Source organism: Balaenoptera ricei, chromosome 4, assembly GCF_028023285.1.
Source record: "Balaenoptera ricei isolate mBalRic1 chromosome 4, mBalRic1.hap2, whole genome shotgun sequence".
NCBI classification, from domain to species: Eukaryota; Metazoa; Chordata; class Mammalia; order Artiodactyla; family Balaenopteridae; genus Balaenoptera; species Balaenoptera ricei.
Genome location: NC_082642.1, coordinates 105290311 through 105308249, shown reverse-complemented (window position 1 = coordinate 105308249; position 17939 = coordinate 105290311). Strand labels below are relative to the sequence as shown.

General features: G+C 38.6%; 1 protein-coding gene across 4 annotated transcripts in view; it reads right to left on the bottom strand.

Moving 5' to 3' along the window:
* MORC1 (MORC family CW-type zinc finger 1) overlaps window positions 1-17939 on the bottom strand; it is a 357937-nt gene that overhangs the window by 303990 nt on the left and 36008 nt on the right. The window contains exon 2 of one of the 4 annotated variants that reach the window (XM_059922175.1): window positions 10400-10822. The exons of the other annotated variants lie outside the window; for them this stretch is intronic. The gene's annotated coding sequence lies outside the window, so the exon portion shown is untranslated. The remainder of the gene's footprint in view (window positions 1-10399; window positions 10823-17939) is intronic. 4 annotated transcript variants of the gene reach the window in all.

Here is a 17939-nt window from a genome sequence, read left to right as displayed (position 1 = left end):
ACAAAAATAAACTCAAAATGGATTAAAGACCTAAGTGTAAGGCCAGACACTATCAAACTCTTAGAGGAAAACATAGGCAGAACACTCTATGACATAAATCACAGCAAGATCCTTTTTGACCCAGCCCCTAGAGCAATGGAAATAAAAACACAAATAAACAAATGGGACCTAATGAAACTTAAAAGCTTTTGCACAGCAAAGGAAACCATAAACAAGACCAAAAGACAACCCTCAGAATGGGAGAAAATATTTGCAAATGAAGCAACTGACAAAGGATTAATCTCCAAGATTTACAAGCAGCTCATGCAGCTCAATAACAAAAAAACAAACAACCCAATCCAAAAATGGGCAGAAGACCTAAATAGACATTTCTCCAAAGAAGATATACAGATGGCCAACAGACACATGAAAGAATGCTCAACATCATTAATCATTAGAGAAATGCAAATCAAAACTACAATGAGGTATCATCTCACACCAGTCAGAATGGCCATCATCAAAAAATCTACAAACAATAAATGCTGGAGAGGGTGTGGAGAAAAGGGAACACTCTTGCACTGTTGGTGGGAATGTAAATTGATATAGCCACTATGGAGAACAGTATGGAGGTTCCTTAAAAAACATGTACAGTTCTGATCAACAATACATAGATGGAAATCTGTTGGGTCTTTCTGGTAGTTTTATTTTCCTGGCATAGGCATGAGTCTTCCTTGCTGTTGCACCTTCTGCTTCTTTGTCCCGCCTAGAATGCAGGTATGAAGTTGGATTGTGACTATGCAGTAATACTGGGGTAAAGCTGCTCACTAAGGACGTTGGAATAAAAAGAGGAAGGCAGACTCGGATGTGGAGGACTCAGCCCTCAGCTGCCTATATCTGGATTCTCATTTAAGAGGGAAAAATATTCCTGTTTTATAAACCACTGTGGTCGGGCTTCTGTTACCTGCAGCGGAAGGGCATCCTTAATGATATATCCTTAAGTGGGATCAGCCTCCAGGGAAATTGTAAAGAAGACAGTTTTCAATATCGACAACTATTTCCCTTCTCACCCTCTGTGCCTCTGTTCATGCCATGTCTTCCATCTGGGTATCTCTGTCCTCTGACCATCTCTGCTAGCATGTATTCATTTATTTATTAGTGTAGCAAATGTGTGCCAGGATATGTGCTATTAAAAATAATCACATACATACACTCAAAGTTTGGGCAAAGTCTAATGAGGGAAGTAAGATGTGCAAATAAATCCTCAAGATTAAAGGTGCTAATCGCTGAAACAGAGAAATCTCAAAGTCTCAGGTCACAGAAGACTGGGCAGCCAGCAACAGGGGGTCAGAGACGGCTTCCCAGTGGAAATGGTGATTGACCTGGCTCTTAAAGAATCAGCTGAAATTCAAAAAAAAATCTTTCACAAAGCAGCCCTGCAATGGCCTCCATCAGAAAAGATTTTTTTTATGGAACCTTATTTGTCTTTGATAACATCAATTCCTTTCTTCCCTGAAGGTTGTTTAAGATTGTGTCTTCCAAAGGCAGGGACTACATCTGACTCAACCTCTTAGTCTCCCATGGTGCCTGGTTCATCTTAGATCCATGGTAAATATTAGTTGAATGGCATTACTGATCTTCCCATGACTTTAGACACCCAGTGCCTTAGCTGCAGCTTCCCTGAGATTAGGCTTTTTCCTCGGATGAATCCATCTAACAGACATTTGGCAAGTTAATAAAATTTGTCAAACTAGGAGAAAAGTTTAAGAAAATACAAAGCATTTTTGTAGCGTATAAATATTTAGAAAAGCGTTATCTGTTGGCTGACTATATATACTCTCTCCTGAAGAGAATTGGACAGGGGGCAGGGAGACAGCAGACCCAGCTGGGTGAGGGCTCTGCTGAAAACAGTCAGACTGGAACAGCTGTGTATCCTTTTCCTGTAATCCTCTTCCTTTTCTTATGGTAATAAGAAATTCCCACAGACTGGGTGCCTTAAAACAATAGGAACTTTTTTTTTTACAGTTCTGTAGGGCAGAAGTCTGAAATCAATGTCTCAGCAGGGTTTGTTCCTTCTGGAGGCGCTTGGGAGAAACTGTCCTATGACTCTCTTCTAGTTTCTGGTGGCTGCTGGCAATCCGTGGTATTTCTTGGCTTGTATGTGCATTGTTCCAATCTCTGCCTCTATCGTCACATGACCTTCTCCCCTGTGTGTCTCCTCTCTTTCTCTTCTATTCTCTTCTAAGGACACTTGTCATTGAAGTTAGGGCCCCCTAGAATCCAGGATGATCTCATCTCGAGATCCTTCACTTAGTTACAACTCCAAAGACCTTTTTTACAAATAAGGTCACATTTACAGGCCCCAAGTGGAAATATCTTCCGGGGGGACACGATTCAACCCACTATAACTTCTGTTGCTGCCTTCCCTCCCCACAAGAAAGGATTAACAGGACTGGCTGGGAAGCAAGGTTTTTTCTTCAAAAATCACGTTTCAAGGCTCTTAAGGGAAAAACTAGAAGGCTCCTAGGATGTAACAAAGAAATAGAACCATTTTGGAAATGGATGCCTAGCCCCTATTAGGTCTCATTTCTGTAGAAACTCAACCAGGCAAGATTCTTTATTCCAGAGAATAATTTTCTCTATCCAAATTTATTTCACCTCCACAACTAAGCCCCACAGACATAAATAGGCTATGGGAAAATTATCTCCTGCCCAAGTACAAACTGTCTGATGTCACTCTTTCATTTTTTAACAGAAGGAACTTTTTACACTAAAGTTCTCAGGCCTGGGACTTCCCTGGTGGCACAGTGGTTAAGAATCCTCCTGCCAATGCAGGGGACACGGGTTTGAGCCCTGGTCGGGGAAGATCCCACATGCCGTGGAGCAACTAAGCCTGTGCCTTGCAACTACTGAAGCCCCCGTGCCTAGAGCCCGTGCTCCGCAACAAGAGAAGCCACCGCAATGAGAAGCCTGTGCACCGCAACGAAGAGTAGCCCCCGCTCGCTGCAACTAGAGAAAGCCCGCTCGCAGTAACAAAGACCCAACGCAGCCAAAAATTTTTAAATTAATTGACTAATTAAAAAAAAATAAAGTTCTCAGACCTGAATCTGGGGGCAGTTGCTTAAATCTAAGTCTGTGGGCTTATAGTCTTGGATCTGTGTTACTACCATCCTGTGACAACACTTCTATAATAGCACCAGACACAGTTTTCTAGGTATGTTATAACTTTATTTAATAGGTCACCTCTGCTGTATGACTTTTTCCTTATTAAAAATAAATTCTGTCACATAAAAGCTATGAAATTACAGAGTTCTTCTGAGAAAGAATGATTCTCCTCGAAGGGCTTTTATTAAAAGAGAACACATTTTCCTACAAGCTTGACTATAACCCACAATATATGTTTATTATGAAGAAGATTATATTAAGAATTCAGTCTCTGGGGAATTCCCTGGCGGTCCAGTGGTTAGGACTGGGCACTTTCACTGCCGGGGCCGGGTTCAGTCCCTGGTCAGGGAACTAAGATCCCACAAACTGGGCGGGGTGGTCAAAAATAAATACATAAATAAAGAATGTGGTCTCTGAGCGGTCTCTGACTTTACCACCAAGACACAACTGCAAATAGCCCTGAAAGCTGTATTATGATATTTACCAGCTGAATTTTCTTACGGGCAGGTAACCTATTTTTCCAGTTAGGTCTGCCTATGGTCACATCATCACCCTCTGAGATTACATCAATTGACAGACACTTATTTTTATGAAGATTAAATACAAAACTCTCAAACTTTCCACCAATTCTTTTTAAAACTTTCCCACATCGAAGCAAGGGTTCTGGCATCAACACTGAGAACCCAGTGTTGAGGACTGAATTGTTTATGTTAATGTCGTTGTTTAACCTCTCTTCTGCCTAATTTTATTCTTTTTAACGTACATTCTAATGCCAAATACTTCTATATGGTTTATTACGAAAATAAGTAATCACTTGACCCCTCCATTATCTTCCACAGAGGCAACCATTCCCAACTATTTTAGCTTTTTCTTTTAGCTTTTCACTCCTTATCTCTAAATAATATATTTATAATGCGACTTAATTTTTTCAGTTTTAGTCATTTTTAATGAATTTCCTATGTATAATAGAACATGAGAATTTAGTTCCCTTTCATGCTTATCCCTTCCCAAAGCACAGACTTTTCCCTTTCTTTAATCCTTCCAAGAGAGTTAACCATAATTTTAATTAAATAAAACAGTACTTGCATTATTATGACTGTGTGAACACCATCTACACCTGCGCCATGATGCTCTTTTTTAATATCTTTTAATTTTACCACTATTTAATAACTATCCCTTTTTAATTAACCTGGATTTCTGTGTACCTATCAGACTCATTTTCCTTGGTAGAAGTACATTCCACCAGATTCATCTTCTTGCAGCGCTCTGCCCTCCTGGTCCACTCTGGACTGCTCATCCCTGGGCCTCTTGCCCAGCCATCATCATAGCGTCTCCCTTATCCATCTTCCAGGAGACTTCCTTTTCCTCTCACTTGTGTCGGATCTCCTGGATCTCATGTTTTTCTCCTTCTTAGCTTATTTTCTCCTTTTGGAATAGAACATTCTCCCATAGCTTCCTAAGAAATGGTACACTATAGGTTAATTTTGTAGGAACACTCATTTCTGGAAATGAACACTTTATTTGTTCACTAGACAAGTCTTGACATTATCTCTCAAGACAGGTCAATTTTCACCTTCTTCAGAAAAATTTTTCTGTCTCAGGCAAAATTAAGCTCTTCTACCTATGCACATCCATAACACTTCATTTATTAATTTATTCATTTATCTATCCATTCACTTCTTCATTCATACATCCAGCAAATACTGATTGAGTGCTCTCATGAGCTAAGCACTGGGATAGGCACAAAGATGAAGAGAACAAACTTGATTTGAGTTTGTTCATGCAGGAGAGGCCAGGAAAAAAGACTGAGAAAGAGTGACCAGTGAGAAAGGAGGCCAATCAGTCAAGGATGATGCTACAAAGAAAGGAAGGAGTGTTTCGTGAAGAAAATAATAATCAACTTCGTTAGATTATGTTGAGAGGTATAGTAAGATAAGAAGCAGAAATATCTATTGGAGATGACAACAAAGACATCACTGATGGCTTTGGCAAAGGCAGTTTCTGTGGGAATACTGGGCAGGAAATCTGACTGGAGTGAGATGAGAGGAGAAATCAAGGAAGTAGAGATAGTAAGCATAGGCAGCTCTTTGGGGGATTTTTTTTTTTTTTTTTCTGGCTAGTGAAGCAGAAAAATGGAGTGGAAATTAGGAGAGGAATGTGCAGTTTAGAGAGGGCTTTAAATCATGAAAGGAACTGTGGCATGCTGAATGCTCCTGAAACTGATCTGACAGTTTCTGAACTGACACAGCCAGAGAGGCTAACACGTAGGAAGACCAAGATGTAGCTCTTGGTCTCTGGCACTCTCTGTTTAACCTTATCCAACTTCCTTTGGTAATTTTTTCTTATTTTGTTCATTGTTCCAAATTAATGAGAAGAGGAACATTTAGTAGATTTCTCAGTATCTGGGAATTCCCTGGCGGTGCAGTGGTTAGGACTCTGCACTCTCACTACAGAGGACCCAGGTTCAATCCCTGGTCAGGGAACTAAGATCCCACAAGCCTCGTTGTGAGGCCAAAAACCAACAACAACAACAATAGATTTCTAGGTGTCTAAATTAGGTTCATTTTTACTAATTCAACCTTCAGTTTTGTTTTATTTTATTTTTCTTGTCTCTGTCATGGCTCATAACTGAAAAAAAAAAAAATCCCCAGGCTGCTGAGAAGTTATCCTTAGGATAAAGTTCTGACACTACTTGAAAATTATTTTAATTTGCAAAAATTGCACAAGTTGTTTGTGCTACAGTTTCATGAAAATCTGTTTAATAGTAATACCCAATCCACAAACTGTTTTAAGGATTAAATGAAACACTAGTAAAGCATATAGAATAATGCCTGATACACATTAGAGACGTCGATAAACGTTAGCTGTGTTGTAACTATTGCTGTCACCATCATTTTATTTTCATCATGGTTGTCATCATCATCATCATCATTTGACGCTGAGGGGGAGGAGAAAGGATGGCTCCAGTGAAATGTCATTTTGCTTAAAACCTGGCCCCTTAGGTGGAGGTAAGGGTACACTGTCACTTTGACCTCCATGCAAACACAAGCCGATACACACATGCACATACACGCTCACACTCACATTTATAGGATGCTCACATGTGGCACAAATTCTGATGTCAGAATGTTAGATTTTTTTATTTATGTTGGGGTTTTTGTTTTAAAGTATTAAGCCAAATATAATCTTCTATGAAAAATATGTATTAGCTATTTCTGAAGTCTATAAATTTTTCATATGCAGTAAAAAATTAAATTTTGAGTTTATTACTTTCAATTATAGCTGAAGAAAATAACAAAATAGCAAAACCAGGCTAGTCTCACCTGCAGTTGTGGGTCCTTTGCTGACTTTGTGGAAAACCTACTTATTATATCTGTGCACTTTGCCTGTATGAGTTTGTTTCAGGATGCCCTCTCAAGCTCCAACCCTGTTCGATGGTTCACTACAGTTCTATCCCCTGCCAAAGCATTTCATTTTTTCACAATAAACAAAAAATATCAATCAAGAAATGCTAATTAACAGTCACAAACAAGTTAATGTTTGCAAATGTGAGAAAGGAAAAGTTTGAAACAAAACACAGGATGTGGAATATTTCAGACTGATATGACTTAAAGAAATTCAAAGAATGGAATTTTATAATGTTGCCATAAGCCAAAAAACTACAACAAAAACATGAGCTAAGGGATGAGCACCTAAACCCCAGTAAAACCAGTATCCTAATAGATTTGTTTCCCAAACGGTAAATGCCTCACATTAGAGGTACCAGCAAATTAAAGTTTAGTTTCCTTATTTGCAAAAGGTAGTTTTAAAAATGTTTACTATCTCCATACTATTGTGGAGTGTTTAAACACCCTTTAAAGAAGTCAAGTACAAAAATGGTTGAGTTCTTCTATGCCAATGATGAAAATGACAAAGCCAGTTACAGTATTAGAATATCAACATGAAAGGAATGTTAGAAATAATCTCACTCTAATCTCTTAAATTACATAGAGGAAAATTGAGTGTCAAGAATTGTGAAGGGATTGAGATGTTGCCCTGCTTAGCCTGCTCGCAGTTTCATAGATGCTGGTAGAAGACAGGAGACATCTGGGTCAGAGACAAAGGACTTTAGTGCCCAGGGCAGAGCAGGCAACATGAGCTTCATGTTCAAGTCGATACCCATTACTCCCCAAGTCCCATGGGGGTATAAGGATGTGAACTCAGGTGGATGCTGGACATGCAGAGGATTTGTGTCACAGCTGAGGAATTTTGAGTTTAGAAAACCCTCAGTTTTATAAGAAGGATGCTAGCAAACCTGCCTAATGTTTTACAAGAAGGAAAAACTATCTTTATCACCCTGGTCAGGAAACAAATCTGTCATCTGCCCTGGAGGGAGACAATAGCTATACAAACATCTGTGCAAACAGAACAAGGAAGTTAATGCCTCTTGCTCAGAAGATGTTCAGAAATGTGAGAGACATATAGAAAACCGTGTCCTAACACTGAGATTTAGTGAAAAGAAAGAGATTATTTAAGGTCACCAACTAAAGTGCTGAGTTGTTAATTAGTGCAATAAAATATGGTAGAAATATATTATTTAATATTTGATAGTTAGGTGGACACACCCTAAGGTGAGACCTAATGAGTTAATCTCCCTTCCTTAAATGCAGGAAGAACCTGTGACTTGCTTTTAACCAAAAGAATATGCCACAGGTCACAGGATGTCACGGCCATGATTAGGTTACCCTATCTATCTATCTATCTATCTATCTATCCATCTATATCTTAGGAGACTCATGGCCTATATATATATTAGATAGACAGATAGATGAATATATCACCTAAGATCATATACATATGACTCTTAGCAGACCATGTCCAAGGCCTGCCGCTCCAGAAAAAGCAAACTGCCACATTGTAACTGCTTGTGGAAAGGTTCATGCAGTAGGAAATTATGAGTGTCCTTTAGGACCAAAAGGCAGCCTCCAGGCAACATCCAATAAAAAGCTGCGGTCCTCAGTCCTATAGCCAAAGGATGAGAAATCTGCCAATAACCTAAATGAGTTTGGAAGCAGATTTTCCCCCACTCGGGCCTCCAGATGCAGCCTGGTCAACATCTTGATTGCGGCCTTTTGAACCCTAAGCAAAGAACCAAGTTGAGCTATGCCCATAGTTTCTCTTGACCCAGAGAAACTATAAGTTAATAAATATGTGCTGTTTAAGCTGCTACATTTTTGGTGATTTGTTATGCAGCAATAGAAAACTAATACAATAGCTTAGCACAGCCCAGAATTTAATCTGTTGAACACCTCTTCTCTTTTATCTCAATGAGATAAAAATCAGATCTTCTTGAAATTTATCTTGTATCTTTATTTGTCTACACCTGGAAGGCTTAAATTGACCCTACTTAGATCATTATAAGTCTTTTCTACCAACAAATCTGGTGGTTTGGTTGTTTATTTATTTTGTTTTACAGTCATCCCACCCAAAATAGAACCAAGATTAATAAGCATACAGCTAATTCTCCATTTCCTTTGGTAAAACGTTATTAATTATTCCAATCCACAAAAAGTCTCTCTTTATTGAACCTACATTTGTAAATTACTACAAAATTTAACATTTAATTGTTCTTAACAATTGTATTATTTCTTCAGCGTGATTGTAGATCCTCTATTTGTCTTACAGATATTTTTATATTTCCCACAGTATTTGCAACAGTGTCAGGCAAAAAGTAAATGCTCATTAAATTCTGTTGATTGATAAACATGACCTGATTTTTCAGAAGTTCCTGCTAACAATCAATCTGCCTGGATACTGCAGAATTTACTCAGTATGAAATTGCTCCCTCACCCCTCCCACTGTGAGTTGTTTTGACTCATCCCCAGTCTGGGACTGAAATAACCTCTGTAAAAAAATGAGGTCTTACGTCAAAATCACTTTCTGGGTTAATTCTATTTTCAGTCACTATGTGGCATAATTTATCCCCACGTCAGAGGACATATCCATCTGAATACTCAGGATCAGTCTTTATACATAAATTAAATTAGAATTTCAACATATTTACTCTAAAAATAATAATGGAATGGTGGGGACTTCACTGGTGGTCCAGCGGGTAAGATTCTGCGCTCCCAATGCAGGGGGCCCGGGTTCAATCCCTGGTCGGGGAACCAGATCCTGCATGCATGCTGCAACTAAGAGTCCGCATGCCGCAACTAAAAGATCCCACATGCCACAACGAAGATCCTGCTTGCTGCAACTAAGACCCAGTGCAGCCACAAATAAATAAATAAATAAATAAATAAATATTTTTAAATAATAATAATGGAATGGACAATTGGATAAATCATAAAAGTGAGGAGGAAAGAAACTTCAAAGATACTTCTAAAAATACAGACTCTGCTGTAAATAAATGAACAGGTGCCTATGATTATTGGATGCTGATAAATCTAGGTTATAATTTCATTGGCCATAATTTTAGGCCAGTTACTTCTCATCCCTAATACTTTCTGTAATGGCAAGCAGCCAGCATTCTTGGGATGATGTATTATAATACTTTTGCATCATAAATCTTTGCATTTCACCTCAAACTGGAATATATCTGACAAGATAAAATAACAAATAGTGCCAGGTTTAGCTTTATGCCTAAGAAAGAACTAATTAGGCCAAAAAGATTGATAGTAATTGCTATGATTCTTATACGCTTGTTCATTTTCTACAGTGACTAGGAAGGGACAAAAGCCATACATTTGAAAAAACCATTTATTAAAAACGACAATACAACTTTCTTAACCTAGAAATAAGGTGCCATAGGGACATTTTTTGACCCACTTATATTTGAGAAGTCTCTCTCTTCTCTCTCTCTCTCTCTCTCTCTCACACACACACACACACACACACACAAACACACACACACACACATAATTTGAAATTTCTGCTTATCTCTTATTTACATAAACCTGTTTGAGAAATTTTAAAATTGTGAAAACACTGAACCAATCACCTGCCACTCTGGCCTTAAACCAGTAGCTATTTATTGCTTCCTTTTGTAAATAGCTTTGTTAAAACAACTGTTATCTGGGAATTCCCTGGTGGTCCAGTGGTTAGGACTCCACGCATTTACTGCCAAGGGCACGGGTTCAATCCCTGGTCAGGGAACTAAGATCCCACAAGCTGTGCGCCACGCCCCCTCACCCCCTAAAAAAACTGTTATAATTCTAAATCATAAAGTGTAAAGAAAGTGATAATGTTAATAACTTAAATAGGATTTTTTGTTACTTACATTTCTTTGAATGAATCACCATTCTTTTCCATGAAATTACTTGAATTTCAGTTTCTTAGTGGCTTTTTTTTTTTTTTTTTTTTTAATTTATTTATTTATTTTTGGCTGTGTTGGGTCTTCGTTTCTGTGCGACGGCTTTCTCTAGTTGCGGCAAGCGGGGGCCACTCTTCATCGCGGTGCGCGGGCCTCTCACTATCGCGGCCTCTCTTGTTGCGGAGCAGAGGCTCCAGACGCGCAGGCTCAGTAGTTGTGGCTCACGGGCCTAGTTGCTCCACGGCATGTGGGATCTTCCCAGACCAGGGCTCGAACGCGTGTCCCCTGCATTGGCAGGCGGACTCTCAACCACTGCGCCACCAGGGAAGCCCTCTTAGTGGCTTTTAGTTTTAGTTGATCCTGACTTGCTGTTGCTATCTATTTTTCAGTCTACAATAAAAGCAAAGTATTTCAACATGGAAATTGAAAACAGTATCAAAACAAATGACTTTCCTTATGAAGAATACATTAGACAATTACTTAGTGTCTTGCTCATATTTTGTGCTCAGTATATTTTTGGAGAATTAACAATAGCGAAAAAAAAAAAAAAAAAAAAACCTAGGAGAGTTCATTACAAGCAGAACTGTCCTACAATAAATACTGAAGAAAAGTTTTCAGACTAAAGGGCAATGACACCAGATAGAAACTTAGCTCAGTAGGAGGAAAAATGAAGAGCACTGGAAATGCTAATTTTAAAAAGACAATAGATTGTTTAATACAAATATTATAATACTGTATTTTGAGGATTATAACATATGTAGGTTTAAAATATGTGACAATAACACTACAAAGAATGAGTGGGGTAAGTAGAAATATAGGGTTACATGATTCTGACTACACATAACTTAGTATAAGTTATGTATTAATTCAAGGTAGACTGGGACAAGTTATAGATGCATAATGTAAACCCTAAACAACCACTAAAATATAAAATATAAATAAGTATTTAAAAACCAATAGTGAAAATAAGATGATGTTAGCAAGACAGCAGTACAGGAATTTCTAGCACTTGTACCCTCCCAGAAACTATATTGAACAACTATATGGTAAGATATATACTAATCTTATACACTGTTCTTGAAAAATAAAGGAAGATGGAATGTTTCCCAACTCATTTTATAAGGCCAGTATAATGCTCTCACAAGCATACACACAAAAATCCTTAATAAAAGAAAGGTAAATTAAAATTAGCAATATATAAAAAGGATTATATATCATGACCTAATTGGAGTTATCCTAAGAATACAAGGAAGGTTTAACACTTGAAAATCAAAAAAAAAAAAATCATCTCAATAGATATAGAAAAAACAGTTGACAAAATTCAACAACAAGTTATGACTAAAAAGCAAAAACCAAAAACTTCAAGCAAAGTGGTGATGGAAGGAAGCACTCTAAATTTAGTATCAGGGTTATGTCAGCCTTAAAACAAGACAAATTTATTATCTTACAGTTCTGAAAGTCAGAAGTCCAAAATGGGTCTCACTGGGCTAAAATCACGGTGTTGACCAGACTGAGTTCCTTCCTCAAGGTGCTACAGGAGAATCCATTTACTCGCCTTTTCCAGATTCTAGAGGCTGCCCACCTTCCTTGGTTTATGGCTCTCTTCCATCTTCAAGTTAGCAACGACCAGTCAAGTAAGTCTTTCTCACAGTGCATCACTCTGACTCTGACTCTGCCTCTCTCTTCCATATACAAGGACCCTTGTGATTACATTGGTCCCAAATGGTTAATCCAGAATAATCTTATTTGAAAGTCAACTGATCAGCAATCTTAATTCCAACTGCTACCTTAATTCCTGGGGATTAGGACATAGACATTTTGGGGAAGCCACTATTCTGCCTACCACAATCTATACCTCCACATAATATCCACTCACCCTCTGGATTATTTCAGAGAAAATCCCAGATGTCACATCATCTCATTCATAGCTATTTCAGTATGGATTTTTAAAAGATAAAAATTCTTTTGAAAAGAAAACAATCACACCTAAAAAATAATAACAATAATTTCTTAGGATCATCAACTATCCAGTAATTATTTAAATTTCCCGGGACTTCCCTGGTGGTCCAGTGGGTAAGACTCCACACCCCCAATGCAGGGGGCCTGAGTTTGATCCCTGGTCCGGGAACTAGATCCCGTATGTATGCCACAACTAAGAGTTTGCATGCTGCAACTAAGACCAGGTGCAGCCAAAATAAATAAATAAATAAATAAATTTCCCTTATGATTTTTTTTAATTAGGGTATAGCCCCTTATGATTTTTAAGATACTTTACATTTGTTTGAAAGAGAATTCAAATAAGATCCATACATGGCATTGAATAATATTCAATAGCATTGAATAATATGAATTATTCTTTTAATAATATTAAAAGAGTAATATTGGGACTTCCCTGGTGGGCCAGTGGTTGACTCCGTGCTTCCACTGCAGGGGGCCTGGGTTCGATCCCTGGTTGGGGAAGTAAGATCCTGCATGCCGCACAGTGCAGCCGATAAATAAATAAATAAATAGATAGATAAATAAATAATAAATAAAAGAATGCTATTTCTGAGGATCCCTAACATTACTTTAAATCATTTTAATTATATTGTCAGTTAAATACATACAAACATGAAACTGGATATAAATTCCTCATGTGTATGTCTCTCATATATCTACAAAATAAAAAATATTCTTGAAGAAACCTGTGGGCCCAGTTTGAGAAATATTGTTCCTATATCATTGTATACAAAGTTCATTTTAAAATTAGTTGTATCACGTCCTATGAGAGTACTTCATTGTTGCCTAAAACTGTTGCTTAATTTCAGAATTACCATTCTTCAGTAACATTTTTGTCACCTACTATCTACCATTCACTTTTCCTAGGTAGGGAAACACAAAGGTGAAAACAACTTGGTCAGTTGCTCATAGTGGATTTTTCAAAAAGTTATGTATTATCCAAACAACTAGAATGTAAGCTATGTGAAGGTGGGAACCAGGTCTTACAAATCTTCATGTCCCTCAGGGGCCTAACAAAGTGCTTCTATAAAGTTGGTACTCAATCAGTGTTTAATAATTGATTAGACTTGAAAGCCTATATTTTTTTTTTTTTTTTTTATAAATTTATTTATTTATTTATATTTATTTTTTGGCTGTGTTGGGTCTTCGTTTCTGTGCGAGGGCTTTCTCTAGCTGCGGCGAGCAGGGGCCACTCTTCATCGCGGTGCGCGGGCCTCTCACTGTCGCGGCCTCTCTTGTTGCGGAGCAAAGGCTCCAGACGCACAGGCTCAATGGTTGTGGCTCACGGGCTTAGTCGCTCCGCGGCATGTGGGATCTTCCCAGACCAGGGCTCGAACCCGTGTCCCCCGCATTGGCAGGCAGATTCCCAACCACTGCGCCACCAGGGAAGCCCGAAAGCCTATATTTTAATTGCTAATTTATATTTAGCAGGCATACCTAGAGAGAACGAACCATGCCACCATATTTCTCTTTTCTGCTTTAGGATGACGAAGCAGTCAGTGTGCGTGTTTGTGGGTTGGCAATTATGATGAAGAGAAGGATGCTTAGTGATAGTGACGGTGCAACAGCCACTGTGGTAACTTGGAACTAAGCAAGTCATAAAGCTGACCTCGGCGGGTGCAGAGCCTCACCAGTCAGTGTTATAGATGGATAGCTATTATGGGTCAACAGTGATAGATGGAATTTGCTCAGAATAGCACAACATATTCAGCACTTTGGAGACAATGAACATTTATCACTGATAATTAATCCTTTCATGAGTCCATTTCGAGGTTTAACAGCACTCTTTTCTTGCACTTTTGTTCCTTGTATATCAGTCCCATGGTCCCGCTCATTCAGGAAATGTTTACTTTCTGGGACTATGCTATGTATATAGTTCCTGAGTATTTAATCATAGAACTGCATGGCAGATTTCTCCCAGCTTCTAGGACTCTCTCACAATCTACCTTCCAGCATGTGCACAGTCCTTATAATTTCTCCTACCATCGAAATTTTGGGCTTATGTCATCAGACAACCTGGTACAAATTTCAATATAATACCTGAAAGGGATTAAACATTAATATACATTAAAATATTTTAAAATAATGATTAATATATTAATTCTCAAAGAGCAAAAATCTCAGGGAGGGTATATTAAGGGAATGCAGGTGAGTTTTGAAACACATGGCACATGCTGCTACTGTCCAAGAGAGTAGGTAAAATTTGGTGACCTTGAGGAGAACAGGACTATAAAGACACTAAAAAAGGAGAGCTATATAACAATTACATAAATCTGGGGTGTTCTATTCATGCCCATGCTCATCCCTGATGACACTATAAATCCTTTAAAGGTGGAGGCCAGATTATGCACATCTTTGCATTCCAACAGTAGAACTCAGTGTGCTTCATAGACCAACATCATTGCCATCACCTGGGAGCTTATTAGAACTACAGAACCACAGGCCTAATCCCAGACATACTGAATCAGAATCTGCACTAAAAGAAGTCTCCAGGTGATTTCAATGTACATTAAAGTTTAAGAAACACTATGGGGACTTCCTTGGTGGTGCAGTGGTTAAGAATCCGCCTGCCAATGCAGGGGACATGGGTTCGAGCCCTGGTCAGGGAAGATCCCACATGCTGCAGAGCAACTAAGCCCACGTGCCACAACTACGGAGCCTGTGCTCTAGAGCCCATGAGCCACAACTACTGAGCCTGCGTGCCACAACTACTGAAGCCTCTGCACCTAGAGCCCGTGCTCTGCAGCAAGAAAAGCCACCACAATGAGAAGCCCGCGTACCACAACAAGGGGTAGCTCCCACTCGCCGCAACTAGAGAAAGACCGCACGCAGCAACAAAGACCTAATGCAGCCAAAAATTAATTAATTAATTAATTAATTTTTAAAAAAAGAAACACTATGGTACTAGCATAGTGCCTTATACACCTTAAGATTGAACACGTGTTAATTACCCTCAAAACACAAAGGCTTCATAACTTGTAAAAATACCAGGTGTGAAGGTCTGAGAGACAAAACGTGATAACAGTTTAAGAGAGAAAGGTAAAAAGCAGGCACTATATTAACATGCACATACCAGGAATATTATACTTTTTGGGGAACCTGCCATAATTATATGCCAAAAGAATAGGATATTCTGGAGGACCTGTCTTCAAAGTGAGGTGTTTGCCCCTGGATGTGTGCAATGGAGTATAGGCATAAAATATTAGAATTTTTATTTTTAAAAGGAGCTATACTAATATTTAATATTCAGGTTGACATTGTTACCTATGCTCAGTACGCCAGATAGTTCATGAGATTAATAGCAGCGCTCTCAGTTTATTGAAATTTTCTGCACTTTATGTGTGCCTTGTTAAGTGACTGTAACTAAATGAACAAAAGACTTCAAAATGTTCCTTCAAGGGATATGTAGATTGAAGATAATACACAAGGAAAGCAATGGCAAAAAAAAAAACAAAAGCAGAATAGGAATTTATATCCTTATGCAGGCTCTTTGTCAGTCACATTCAAGACAAAAGCAGTGGCAATAAAATCAAGTGTGACCTGAAGTCAGCCCAAAATTCCTACATTTTTTTAAAGTTTTATTGAGGTATTATTGATAGACAAATAACTGCACATATTTAGTGTGTACAATTTGTTCATCCTTTTTTTTTTTACTAAATATATTAAACATTTTGAAAAATTATTTAAAAGTACCATATAACCCCACTATCACTCATGATGGAGCTTGCCCTAAGAGTACATTGCCATCTCTGTTTACTATGCTTTGTGAGACAGGCTTTCCAGTAAGGACAGCTGATATGCTGAGATCTGAGGATATACTTAGTGAAAAAAAGCAGGGAGCAGAATGGTGCAGAAAGTGACAAATTTCTTTTAAAATTTAATTACACATCACTGTGAAATTGTAGAAAACTGAAGTCAAAGAGAAGGACCTACAGTATTATAGAAAAGGGGGGGAAAGTCATATTTAAGAATAGGAATTAGCATAGCTTTAGACTTCTAAACGGCAATACTGGAAACGAGGAGACAATGAAAAAAATGCCTTCATAATTCTGAAGACAAATTACTTTTCTTTTAGAATTATATATCCAATGAAACTATTAATTAGTGTAAGGATAGAATACAGACATTTTCTGACATGCAATTTCCTTAAAAAAAAAAATTACTTCCCAGAAAACTCTTTCTCAGGAAGCTGTAAGATATTCTTCATTAAAATAGTCATAGGCCAACAAAGAGGAAAATATGGAGTCCAGAAGAGAAGGGATCAAAACCAAAAACAAGGGAAGATGAAGGTAAAAGATGTTGACAAAAAATTAATCAGGGACTTCCCTGGTGGCGCAGTGGTTAAGAATCCGCCTGCCAATGCAGGGGACATGGGTTCAAGCCCTGGTCCGGGAAGATCCCACATGCCACGGAGCAACTAAGCCCGTGCGCCACAACTACTGAGCCTGCGCTCTAGAGCCCATGAGCCACAACTACTGAGCCTGCAAGCCACAACTACTGAAGCCCGTGCGCCTAGAGCCCATACTCTGCAACAAGAGAAGCCACCGCAATGAGAAGCCCGCACACCGCAATGAAGAGTAGCCCCCGCTCGCTGCAACTAGAGAAAGCCCGCAAGCAGCAACAAAGACCCAACGCAGCCAAAAATAAAAGATTTAAAAAAAAAAAAATTAATCAGCTAATTTAAGAAAGAAATGGAAATTTTTATTCTATCCAAACTGAGGATTATAACCTGGGAACTGTCTCTCAGAAAGCTCTGAGAACTGCTCTGCCCATTAGAGGTCAAAGCACAGTTACATAAGTTTTTGAGACAGAGGGCTGTACATTAAACACGGTTTACACAATCCAGATCTACAGGTATAAAGTGAGTAGTGGGTCGTGGGTCATTCATGGCCCCGTACAAGATTAAGAAGAATGGTTTATCTCCTGAGGAGTTATGACCTTGGATGAGATTAAGAAAAAAGGTTCGGAAAATTATTTCCTAAGGAGGTCTGGTTAATGTGGATGCACAATGCACACTAAAAGGGAGGGAGGAGGCCCAAATGAGCAAAGAAATTTTATGTTAAATTTTTCTTGTCTTGCAATAAAATGTGAGTTTTATTTCACCAATGGAAATCCTGAATAAGAGTTTGCACTGTCCATCCTAGGTTGGGTGAACACTACTGCGTGGGGGCAGGTTGGAAGAATCTGGGAGACACTTCCCCAAAGATGAAATTGACAGACTCACTGTGGTGAGTGAACATGTTAAGAGACTCAGACAAATTGACAGAGTGTTGGGGTTGAATTAGTGACTAATAATATAGGTAATATTTATGGAATGCTTCCTATGTAGGCAGACACTCTTCTAAGCACACTGCATCTAAACCTTATGCAATGGATGTATGTATTGCCCCTATTTTACAGATAAGAAAAAAGAAGGCAAAGCCAATTAACTAGCCAGCTCAAGGTCACACAGCTAGTAAGAAAGAGCACTGGGACTGAAACACAGGCAACCTGACTCCAGAGACTTTCT